An 11518-nucleotide genomic window follows, 5' to 3' on the forward strand; every position below is an offset into this window, starting at 1 on the left:
GAGAGAGAGAGGCAGAGACATAGGCAGAGAGAGAATCAGGCTCCATGCAGGAAGCCTGATGTGGGACTCGATCCTGGGACTGCAGGCTCATACTTTGGTCCAAAGGCAGGCACTTAACCTGCTGAGCCACCCAAGTGTCCCTATGCTGATATATATTTAACAAATCAGCTCTAAAGGAAAAAGCATCTAAATTTGTAGTGTTTGCTAATATGTGTGGTGTATGTATTAATCACCATGGCCAAGTTCAAGCTACCAATATTAATTACTAAGTGCCCAGGTGGGAAGAGATGCACACAACCCTACTCTCACAAGCTAAAACCATCTGGTTCTGTCACACTAATTCACTGTAGACCCTCAGAATACTGCTTTATAAGCATCCACTTCCTGAAAAGCTATTATTCTTCTGAAGGTTATTTTCTTTAAATATATCAGATTATAATCATATCTTAATCTTTTGAAACTTGAAATGAATTTTATTTTCATCCTTATCTATGATATCCTGATTTTATGGTTTATTTTCCAGAAGTACTTCTTATTTTCTTGTTCTTGGGAAGGTCTTGTTCGTTGTCTCCTTGTGTTTGTTTTCTACTCCAGACTTTTTGTTTGTTTGTTTGTTTTCTCAACTTTATTGAGGTGGTGGTGGGAGTCAGGGAAGGAAGAGGTGTAGACTTGAAGGTTTTGGTTTTTTTAAATGCAAAATAATTTATTTTGTGTTTGATACCACATGAGACTATAAGGGTGATGGTGCTCATGCCCATACGCTGTCTCCAGGTGAAGTGCTCTAGGCTTCATCCAGAGATATTCGAGAGGCTCTTCACGAACTTTTATGAACTAATGTTTCGACTAAAGAAGGGATTCATCTTGCACTGGTGGAGCTGCTGAAACATTTAACCAAGTACCCTACTGATAGGGACTCTATATGGAAGTGCTTGAAGTTTCTGGGAAGTCGGCATCCAACCCTGGTGCTTCCCTTGGTGCCAGAGCTCCTGAGCATCCATCCATTTTTTGACACAGCTGAACCAAGCATGGATGATCCAGCTTACACTGCAGTTTTGGTTCTTATTTTTAATGCTGCTAAAACCTGTCCAACAATGCCAGCACTATTCTCAGATCATACCTTCAGGCACTATGCCTACCTCTGAGACAGTCTTTCTCATCTTGTTCCTGCCTTAAGGTTACCAGGTAGAAAACTAGTGTCATCAGCTGTTTTCTCCCAGTATCACACCCCATGAGGACCCGCCCCATCAGTTCCTGTAGCAGAGCCTTGAAAGGGTGTACAGTCTTCAGCACCTGGACCCTCAAGGAACCCAGGAGCTGCTGGAGTTCACCATCCGGGATCTGCAAAGACTTGGAGAACTTCAGTCTGAACTAGCAGGAGTTGCTGACTTCTCGGCTACTTATCTTCGGTGTCAGCTTTTTCTCATCATGGCCTTGCAAGAAAAGCTGTGGAATGTGGCTGCCCCTTTATATTTGAAGCAGAGTGACTTGGCCTCCACAGCAGCAAAACAGATCATGGAAGAAACCTGCAAAATGGAGTTCATGTACAGTGGTGTGGAGGATAAGCAGGTGGTGATTATACATCACATGAGGCTGCAGGCCAAAGCCTTGCAACTTATAGTAACAGCACGGACTACTCGAGGAGTTGACCCCTTATTTGGGATGTGTGAAAAACTTTTACAGGAAGTGGACATTTTTCAGAGGTGTTTTATTGCTGATTTGCCCCACCTACAGGACAGCTTTGTGGACAAACTTCTTGACCTTATGCCCCGACTCATGACATCCAAACCTGTGGAAGTGGTCAAAATTCTATAGACCATGCTGAGGCAAAGTACCTTCTTGCACCTCCCCGTTCCAGAGCAGATCCACAAAGCTTCAGCCACCATCATTGAGCCAGCAGGCGAGTCAGACAACCCTTTGCAGTCTACATCTGGATTGGTTGTGGCCCTGGATGTCGATGCAACCCTGGAACATGTGCAGGACCCTCAGAGCACTGTGAAGGTCCAGGTCTTATATCCATATGGCCAGGCTTCAGATGATTCATCCTAAATCAGCAGACTTCCGGAATCCTGGCCCAGGGCGCCACTGGCTTATCACTCACACCTCTTCCATACTGACTGGACAGAACCATGCCAGGTGGAAGTGAGGTTGCTACTGCCCTACAACTCCTATTCCCACATTCCAAAATCCCCCTGGATTGAAGGTGGCGAAGTATCACCCCAGGTGGAAATCAGCATCAAGGGCACCATTCCCTTCAGCAAGTCTGTGAAAGTTTACATAATGCCCAAACCCGCAAGGCGCTGAGTCACAAGCATTGTCTACTCCAGACTTTCTAATGTGTTTTCTGAATACCAGTTGACTCCAAAACTCTGAGAAAGGGCTCTTGAAATTAGCATATTAAATATGTTCCTTTGGAGAAAGATTGTTAAACTCTGAAACTTTGTCCTAAAGGATCTACCTTTTCCTTAAAGTCTATTTTAACATAATTCTGTGCAAGGGAGATAAGTTCATTTTAAGAGCATGTGAAAATATAATCTTGATGGACTTAAAATAAGGACTTATTTAAAAAAAATTGGAAGGTTTTCTTTTCTCTAGCTTTGTCATCTGTTTATGGTGGTAGTTCTCAATCATCAGGTAGAGCAGGATCCCCTGGTGAGGTGAAATTTGTGTGTAATTACTCCATGTGATACTCATAAGCACTCTGGATTGAGAATCACTTCCAGAGGGGGATCCCAAGTTTTCTTAGTTCATGACACTCACAGTAACTTTTTCCTAGAACCCCTAAGTCAATAAACAAAACAATACAAACCACCTGAGTACTCCCTGAGTATTAGTTCCAAGCATCTAAATACATTTGAATATCTTAACTTAGCAATGGTTTTGAAAAATTAATATACATAAATTGAAAGAAGAAAATATTTCTATTACTTTCTCTAAATAACCAAAATTATTTACTGATGGTATGTGTGCATCTGTGGGCAATGCATAAGTCCTTAGAACTTGGATTCAGGTTGAAGAGTTCCATCCACATGAATTTTCTTACTGTATTTGCCTTTTAAGATAGTGACTGGTAAAATCTGAGCTTTGCAAGGAGATGATGCCATTGAAAGTTTATACTATGATCATGAGCAGGTATTTTCTATTTCTCTTGAAAACTTAAGGTATCTGTTTGGCAACTTGGCACACAGTATGGGAACCACAGAGTTAGAGAAGAAATTTTTATGAACGGGCAAAATAATTTAAAAAAAATCTAAAAAAAAAAAAGGATAAAGGACAAAAAGAACTTGATGGAAGCTAGCTTTGCTCATTAAGGTTGGATATTCTCAATTTTTCAATGTTAATGATAAGGGTGATGATAATCAAAATAACTGACATTTGATGGGAACTATGTACTAATTGCTACATTTTATATGTTACCCCAATGAATTTTTAATGACAAATATAAGAAGTAGGTACCATTATTGCTAGCTTTTAGGTATAGAAAGTGGGAACTTGGAGATTTCACTATTTTCCCAGCTAGTAAATGACACAGCTGGGTAAGGAAGGTGTTTGGGTTGAATATAGAGTTCATAAATTCTTCCCAGTAGGAATCTACCTTAATCATGAAGAATAGAATTGATAGAGTCCATGATCTCGGTGCAAGCAGGCAGAACAAAAGGTAGGGCAGTGAGAAAACAAAGAATTCCTGGTATAAATACAGGTGTTGTAGAACTGGATGAGAAAAACAATTATAAAATCCCAGGAGTTTGGAGGCATGGAACCCAAGTGTGTGTGTGCTTGTGCATGCATGTGTGTAATGTGTATGTATATGCAAATACACACATACATTTATAATACCCAGATGTTATTTGGCTAGGGCTATGTCCAAATAAGATTTAGAAGAGGCGGCAAAATATTTAGTTCTATGAGGAAAGGATGGATAACATCAATAAAAAGGAAGGGAAGGGAGAGAACAGAGTTATAACAGTATCTTTCTGAACATATCACATTATCAGGTAAGGTACTGTAAATAAAGGGGTTTGTTATGTACATTTAAATCTTTGCCTTCTCCTTTGATGAGATTTTCCAGAGTTTTAGTCATCCTTCTCTTCCTGGTACAGAGAGGGAGACAACGTTATAAATGGAGATTTCTCTTATAAATAATATAAATTTCTCTTATAAAAGAGTAGCATTTACTTGGTTTTCAGAGCTTCTCTCATGTCTGCTGGTTTTTTTAAAAAATAAGCATCTCAAAGTAATCCTTATGCCAAAGAGGCATATTTTGGGATGGCATATTCTTCATTGTTATTCTTTCTCTTAGCCTCCATTGATTTATGTGGTTTTAATCACTTTCTCCTTTTTCTATCAGGAGGCTTTTGCTTTGATATTTCACATGGCATTCATTTTGTCTTTTTGCTATAGATGTGTTTTTTGCATGGGAGTTAAAATGTTTGTTGAATAAGTGAATGAATGTTCTATTGCTTACTCTTAAGCAGAATATAATTCATCGTGTAATGCTCAACTGTTTTGCTTAATAGTGTGTAGATAAATACCTGCTTTAAGTTGTTACTGTTTGAGGTAACTCTCTGTGGTCTAACTAGAGAAAAATTATGAGAGCATGCCTGACACAGTGCTAGATTCTACTTTTCTCTCAAGGACCAATGAAGATAAGTTTTTTTGAAGGGTAGTATTATCCACTGCTTTTGTGTTTTGCTTTTCATATATATTTTTATATATAAAAATATATGAAATGTATATATGAAAAACAAAACAATATATATATTTGTCATATATATTGTTTTTATAATAGATGTTATATGTAACAGTATAAAGACATATATGAAAAACAAAAAAGCAGTGGGGATAATCTATAGATATTTATAAATAGATATGTATGTATCTATATATTTTTTGTTCAATGTAGGTGAACTCTCCAATTCCTTTTTTTTCTCTTTCCTATTCTCCTGTTCTTATTAAATCTAATCCCTGCTCCTAGAAACTTGTACATTGTTCAAATGTTATTTCTTATGTCAAATGGTGTTTGTAACATCAGCAAGCTTACTGTGCTTCTTGAATATACAGTCTTTTTTTTTTTAATGTAGCTTTAGAGCTACACTTTGTAAATAAGAGAAAATTGGAAGAGGAAGTTCAATATATTGCTGTATGTGGCCCACATGGTAAAATGTGTTTTAATGTAGATTGAAGTCAATTGTATCACTTGACATGTCCTTCCACAAATTCCTTTTGTGTATGATAATGCCAGTCTTAGGTAGTGGAGGCATAGAGGGGACCTGAATAGGTAATGATGGTAATTTGCCTCATGCAGGAACAGGGCAAAAGTGCCCTTCTTTATTTACCACGTTAGAAGAGGAAAGTGATGTGGAGTTTGCTTTAGAAATACATGGTAAAAAGAAAATTGATCTTTGTCTATGTTTGTCCTCTTTTGTTGATGTGGGAGCAATATTGAATGGTTTCTGGCAACTACTAATCAATTGCTATCTTCCTCCTGACAATCCTTTCTGTCATTGTTTGATATTCTTTTATCTCTTTCCTCAGTACATGCTATATTAGTACTATTCACTCAAACATTTATTGACTGCTTACTTGTAGTCCACACTGCACTAGGTGTTATTGGGAGTAAATATAAGTACAGGAGAAGGAAAAATATAGCTTCTATTTTAAAGAAGACACTAGTCTCCTAACACTTCCAACAATTAATAATGTTTTGTAAACACAACAACATGACTGTTCACAGCACTTTAACATTCTTAAGAGAAATGAAATTAATATACATATTGTCATCTAAATAGAAATACACATAACGTCTTTATTTAAAACTCTATAAACTTATCTTCCATAATTTCCCTACTTTTTGACAATTTTTTCATGATTCTTTAAAATATAACACTAGAATTCAACTTCTTTAAGATAGTGTAATATTTTATCACATCACAAATATAACACTAGAATTCAACTTCTTTAAGATAGTGTAATGTTTATCACATGATGTATGTGATAAAACATCATCATTAATCCATCTTAAAATAATGTGTTGTATTACAATAAATCGCTTATTCTCTATGGGAAAATATCAGTTTTACTAAGCATGGCATTTATAATTGTGATAGAAATAAAGTAATTATGTCTTTTCATTCCTCATACTTGAAGAACATAAGGTTTTGATTTTCCTGTTCTCATCTACTATTTAAGAAGCAATTAGGGAATCTGAATGGAACACTGACAATAATCTGTCTAACAAAGAACTGAACCAGTAAGAAAAGGGCAGGGCAAAAACCTTGGGTTGGTCAGATTTTGAGAGTTTACTAAATAAGAATATTAAAAATAGAGCAATGAGGTAGCTGAAGGCAGCTCTTGGAGATACTTTGAGGAGATAAATGAGTTTACAGGAATTTTGGGATATATGTAGAATGCATGCAGTATATTGACACTGTTCTTCTCCCTTCCACACTTACCACAACACTCCTTCAAAGACATCAACAAACAAATACAAATTTATTTTTAATATATTTCAGATAAAAACTAGGACAAATACAAGGTATAACAAAGTGTTAGAGTTATTTGGATGACAAAAAAAAGGGGAGAGAAAGCATTTCCTCATATAATTTAAATAAATGTCTGCAGCTTTTGTTACTTATAATGAAGAGATGTCCTTTTTAACTTCTCCAAATTAAAAAAAAAAACTTCCGCCAACTCTCATAAAAAAAAAAAATTATTTTAGATGACTATAGAAAATGTCTTGACTTCACCTCCAGAGATTCCACAATGTAGTAGTCAACACATGGCACAAACAGCTATTTTCTGAAAGCTCCCAGATGTGATTTTAATGAGCATTTGGTAACTGGAAACACTGCTGAATATTCTGCTAGATTTCAAGTCAGGAGAATTGCTTGCAAAAGTGATGAGGTGACATGGAGTGACTGTGCTGGATTAAAATGGCGACGAAAGAAATGTGCCCATTTTTAGTAGATGTGCACTCTTAAACAACTATTGAAACTAATGTTTGAATGAATTTTCATTTGTGCCTTAATTCATTATATGCATGCTTTTTAAGAATTGTTAGGGGCACATGGGTGGTACAGTTGCTTAAGCATCCAACTCTTGGTTTCAGCTCAGGCCATGATTTCAGGGTTATGAGACTGAGCCGCACATAAGGTTCTGCACTCAGCACAGAGTCTGCTTAAGATTCTCTCTTCCTCCCTCTCTGACCCCTCACTTGTGCTCTTTTTCTCTCTCTTTCTAAAATAAATAAATAAATCTTTAAAAAAATTTTAAATACTTTCTGTCTTCATTGACATTTTAAAAAATCCCTTTCTCCTCCTCCAAAATTATGTGGCTATTAACTTATGTCCTTCTGTGGTGTTCCCCATGTACTGTCAGTCTACAGCTGTGTGTGAGAGCTAAGAGGAGACAGGGTGAAGGAATGAGTGCTAATTATCATTACACTTAGTATTAGCAATATGCTAGATTTATAAAATGAACTGGCATGCTTTCCAAATATATCTGTTTGCTATAATGGTTTAAAGAACATAAGTTTTGTTTCTGTTTTTTTCTTGAAAATCTGAAAGAATTTTCTAGTAAGCCAACTGGATGGGCCTTTGTGGTTAATCATTTTTCAAATTTTGATTCCCATGATATTCAAATATTCTGCCTTTTTCATTAATCATTTTTAATAATAAATTTATTTTTTATTGGTGTTCATTTGCCAACATATAGAATAACACCCAGTGCTCATTAATCGTTTTTAATTAACTATATCTTACAATTATCCATTTCACACATTTTCAAAGGACTTATTTGTATATAATATTTTATTATAATATCTTTACTTCTAATGCATATTCTTTTGCATTTTTAATGTTATGCAGTATTATGTTTCTTTTCTTCTAATTTATGAATTTTTAAGTAGGACAGTGACCTTTTTATGTTCACATGATGTAATTATTACAGTCCTTGTCAAATTTGATTTAAATCAAATTATCCTCAGATTCTCTTTGCCTGCTATTGTCTTATACTTTCATTGCCTTTGTTTTCTGTGTTTGGTACTTTGAGTTGTAATTTTTATTCAGTTGATAGTTTTATTGAGCAACCAGAGCACCCTCTTAAAATTTTGGTATTTCACCAATAATCTGAAAACATCACAGCTTTATAGCATGTCTATCTCTATATCTATCTCTATTAGTGTTATTTGGATTCAGTTAATACATGTGGACTTGGTTTCCTTAGGTATAAAGGTTCCAAGTGAGACCATATAAGAATATGTTAGAAAATATGTGTATGTCAGAGGGGAGTCTGGTTGGTTCAGTCAGTTAGGTGACTGTTTCTTGATTTCAACTTGGGGTATGATCTGGGCGTGGGGAGATTGAGTTCTGCATCAGGGTCCATGCTCAGTGGTGAGTCTGCTTAAGGATTCTCTCTCCCTCTGTCCCTCATGCTCATTTTCTCTTTATCTAAAAAAAAAAAAAAAAAAAGTGAAAAAAAGAAAATATGTGTCTGTATAAAACATATGAGAGTTTTTAAATGCCTCTAGCTATGTCTGTGTGTCTTTTTAAGATTGACTAATCTATCAGTTAAGTATGCCATCATTCCTTTATCCAGAAGAGCCATTATAAAATATATTTGATAATGTTTTATATTATTTGATATTTAATTAGTCTTTTGAATTGAAATTTATTTATAAAATATAATCTTAATTTCCTGGATAGCTTCTACAACTCTTTTTAACTCTTTGTTTTTGTCTCTCCCTCTCCCTCTGTCTCTTTATGTTTTTGATATTTAAGCTCCTTTCCAGAAATTCTCAGGAGAAGAGATCTTTTTTGGATTAATCTTTGAAGCTCCATAGGGTATGTAGAACATATAAAAGGAGAAGCAAATATGAAGACAATGTCTACAGTATCCCTTTTCAACCTCATTGAATGGTCAACTTTATTAATATTTTCCAGAAAGTTGGAACTGGTTCCATTTAAGTTCCACATTAAATTAGAGTTTAATGTTCACATAGATATTTTCAGCATTGCTATCAGAGATTTTAGCAATAATACACCAAGTCACAGCTTTCACCAGTATAGCAAAGGTACTAGATATTGAGAGGGCCCATATATGAATGTGACTTGTTCTTTGTCAAATTAATCTGAGAGCCAAAATAGGATTCTACAATCACATTGCTAGTTTTCAAAAAAGAAAAAAAAAGTGCATGTAGATTTACACTTTGATTGGTAATATTCCCAACTTACCAAAGTTATTTACAATCAATAGACTGACACAAATGTAGACTAAATAGAAGCACTAACAGCATTCAGTTTCACAAAGTCATTTTTTTCTTAATCCTCAGCCAGTTAGTAGTCATGTAAAAACTATTTTGTCAAAAATAACAGATTTGAATAGGGCTACAATGAAGAGCGTTAAACTTGGATAATTGCACAACTGCATGAAGTTAAGTGCATGAAGAACATCAGGTTCGGGGAATGCCTGGGTGGTTCAGTGGTTGAGGATCTGCCTTCAGCTTAGGGCATGATCCTGGGGGTCTGCCTATGTCTGCCTTCATGAGAGACAGAGAGAGAGAGACAGAGATATAGGCAGGCTGAGATCGAGTCCCACATCGGGCTCCCTGTAGGGAGCCTGCTTCTTCCCTTGCCTATGTTTCTGTTTCTCTGTGTCTCTCATGAATAAATAAATATTTTTTTTTTTAAAAGAGCATCAGATCTGAATGTTTGCCATTATTTGAAGGGATTCTGAGTTATCTTTTGATTCATCACTTTTTAAATGCAAAATGATTGTAGGATTCTAAACTTTTGACCTTTATAAAATGTCAAAAGAGAAGAAAATTCTTTCTATAATGCCAATAGGTGACTTCTCTACAAATTACATAGTAGTTTGTTTCTTTACCTTAGTTCAGTCCACTTTTGATAACTAACTAGATTTTCTTAAAAATAGAGCAAAAACAAAAACACCTATTTTCTCAATTGGATTATTTTGATAGCTCTGGGTAGATAAGATTTATTTTACCTAAGGGAACCCTTTATCATGGTTTACATGGTAAAGGTCTGGTTTATGCCAGTTTCCTGGCATGATTATTAATAATACCCTTACACACTCAAAGCATATCAATTTGGATGACATATTATATGATCACTCTATTATCAATTCTCTCAGTCAAGGTTCTCCAGGGAAACAGAGCCAATGGGATATATAAATCGATAGGGATAGAAATTGAGATTTATTTCAAAGAAATGACTCGAGCTATTGTAGGAGCTGGCAAGTTTGAAATCTATAGATAAATAGTCTGGAAACTCTGGGGTAAGAACTGAAGTTGTACTCTTAAGGAAGAATTTCTTCTTTCTCAAGGAAACCTCAGCTTTGTTCTACACTCATTAGATGAGGCCCACCAGCATTATCGAGGACAATTTCTTTTACTTGAAGTTAACTAATAGATGTTAACCACATCTACAAAGTACCTTCACAGTGTTAAGTAAAAAAATCCAACCAAGTAATTGGAAGATTTAATTGGATTTATTAATTGATTCACGAATCAGGCTGAAGCTCATCTGCAAGTAGAAAGGCACTTAGAAGAGTTATACAAAATGGGAGATTTTCATAGATGGCAGGTGGATGCAAGAAAGTTGCTAACAAAAGAGAAAGATTGTTCCAGGGAGGCTGTTTGCTAGGGGGAAATGCAAATGATTTTGTTATATGAATTAACTCATCTTTCTTTTGGGAATAGAGAGGACCCATGTGACATTCATTGGCACTGTTGGAAAGAAAAATTTCCTGACTAACCAGTTAAAGCCACATTTCTAAGGGGAGGTTGAAACTGTAATTAGATTGGGTATTAAGCCCTGGTTTGTGCACTTAGTCTGAGTGACGCCATTTTGGGCCTGTGGTTTTGTTTTTGTCTTTTTTTAAAAAAGCAACAGGAACACCTATAATAATGTCTGATCAAATATGTGGGTACAATTGCCTAGCCAAATAGATATGTAAAATTAACCATCATGCAAGCTGTCAATCTGGCCTAGGAAAATTTGTTTCTATTTGCTGACAGCAAACTATCAGATAAGTTAAGAAGATAATGCCATTTACAATAACACCATAAAGAATAAAATACATAGGAATAAACTTACCAAGGGGTGAAAGATCTGTACACTTTTGCTTATTTGGAACAGTGATGCACAAATTAAATTGGCTATGAAAGAGGAAAACCAGGGCACCTAGGTTGAACATCTGCATATGGCTCAGCATGTGATCACTGGGCCCTGGGATGGAGTCACATATCAGGCTCCCTTTAGGGAGCCTGCTTCTCCCTCTGCCTTTATCTCTGCCTCTCTCTCTGTGCTTCTAGTGAATAAATAAATAAAATCTTAAAAAAAAAAGGAAGAAGAAAATCTTTGTTGTTTTGTGCCATGTATTCCTTATATTATCATTGAAAAACCTGCATCATCTTTTAGAGTAACCCACACCTCCCTTAGGGAAACACCTTGGCCCATTCTACTTGTAATCTTTTATAAATTAACTCTTGTATGAGGTGACC

General features: G+C 35.7%; 1 pseudogene; it reads left to right on the forward strand.

Annotated features, from left to right (window-relative positions):
- Positions 1-1010: 1010 nt before the first annotated feature.
- Positions 1011-2301, forward strand: LOC610367 (annotated as a pseudogene).
- The last annotated feature ends 9217 nt before the right edge of the window (positions 2302-11518 follow it).

This window comes from Canis lupus, chromosome 14 (genome assembly GCF_011100685.1).
Source record: "Canis lupus familiaris isolate Mischka breed German Shepherd chromosome 14, alternate assembly UU_Cfam_GSD_1.0, whole genome shotgun sequence".
Classification (NCBI taxonomy): Eukaryota; Metazoa; Chordata; class Mammalia; order Carnivora; family Canidae; genus Canis; species Canis lupus.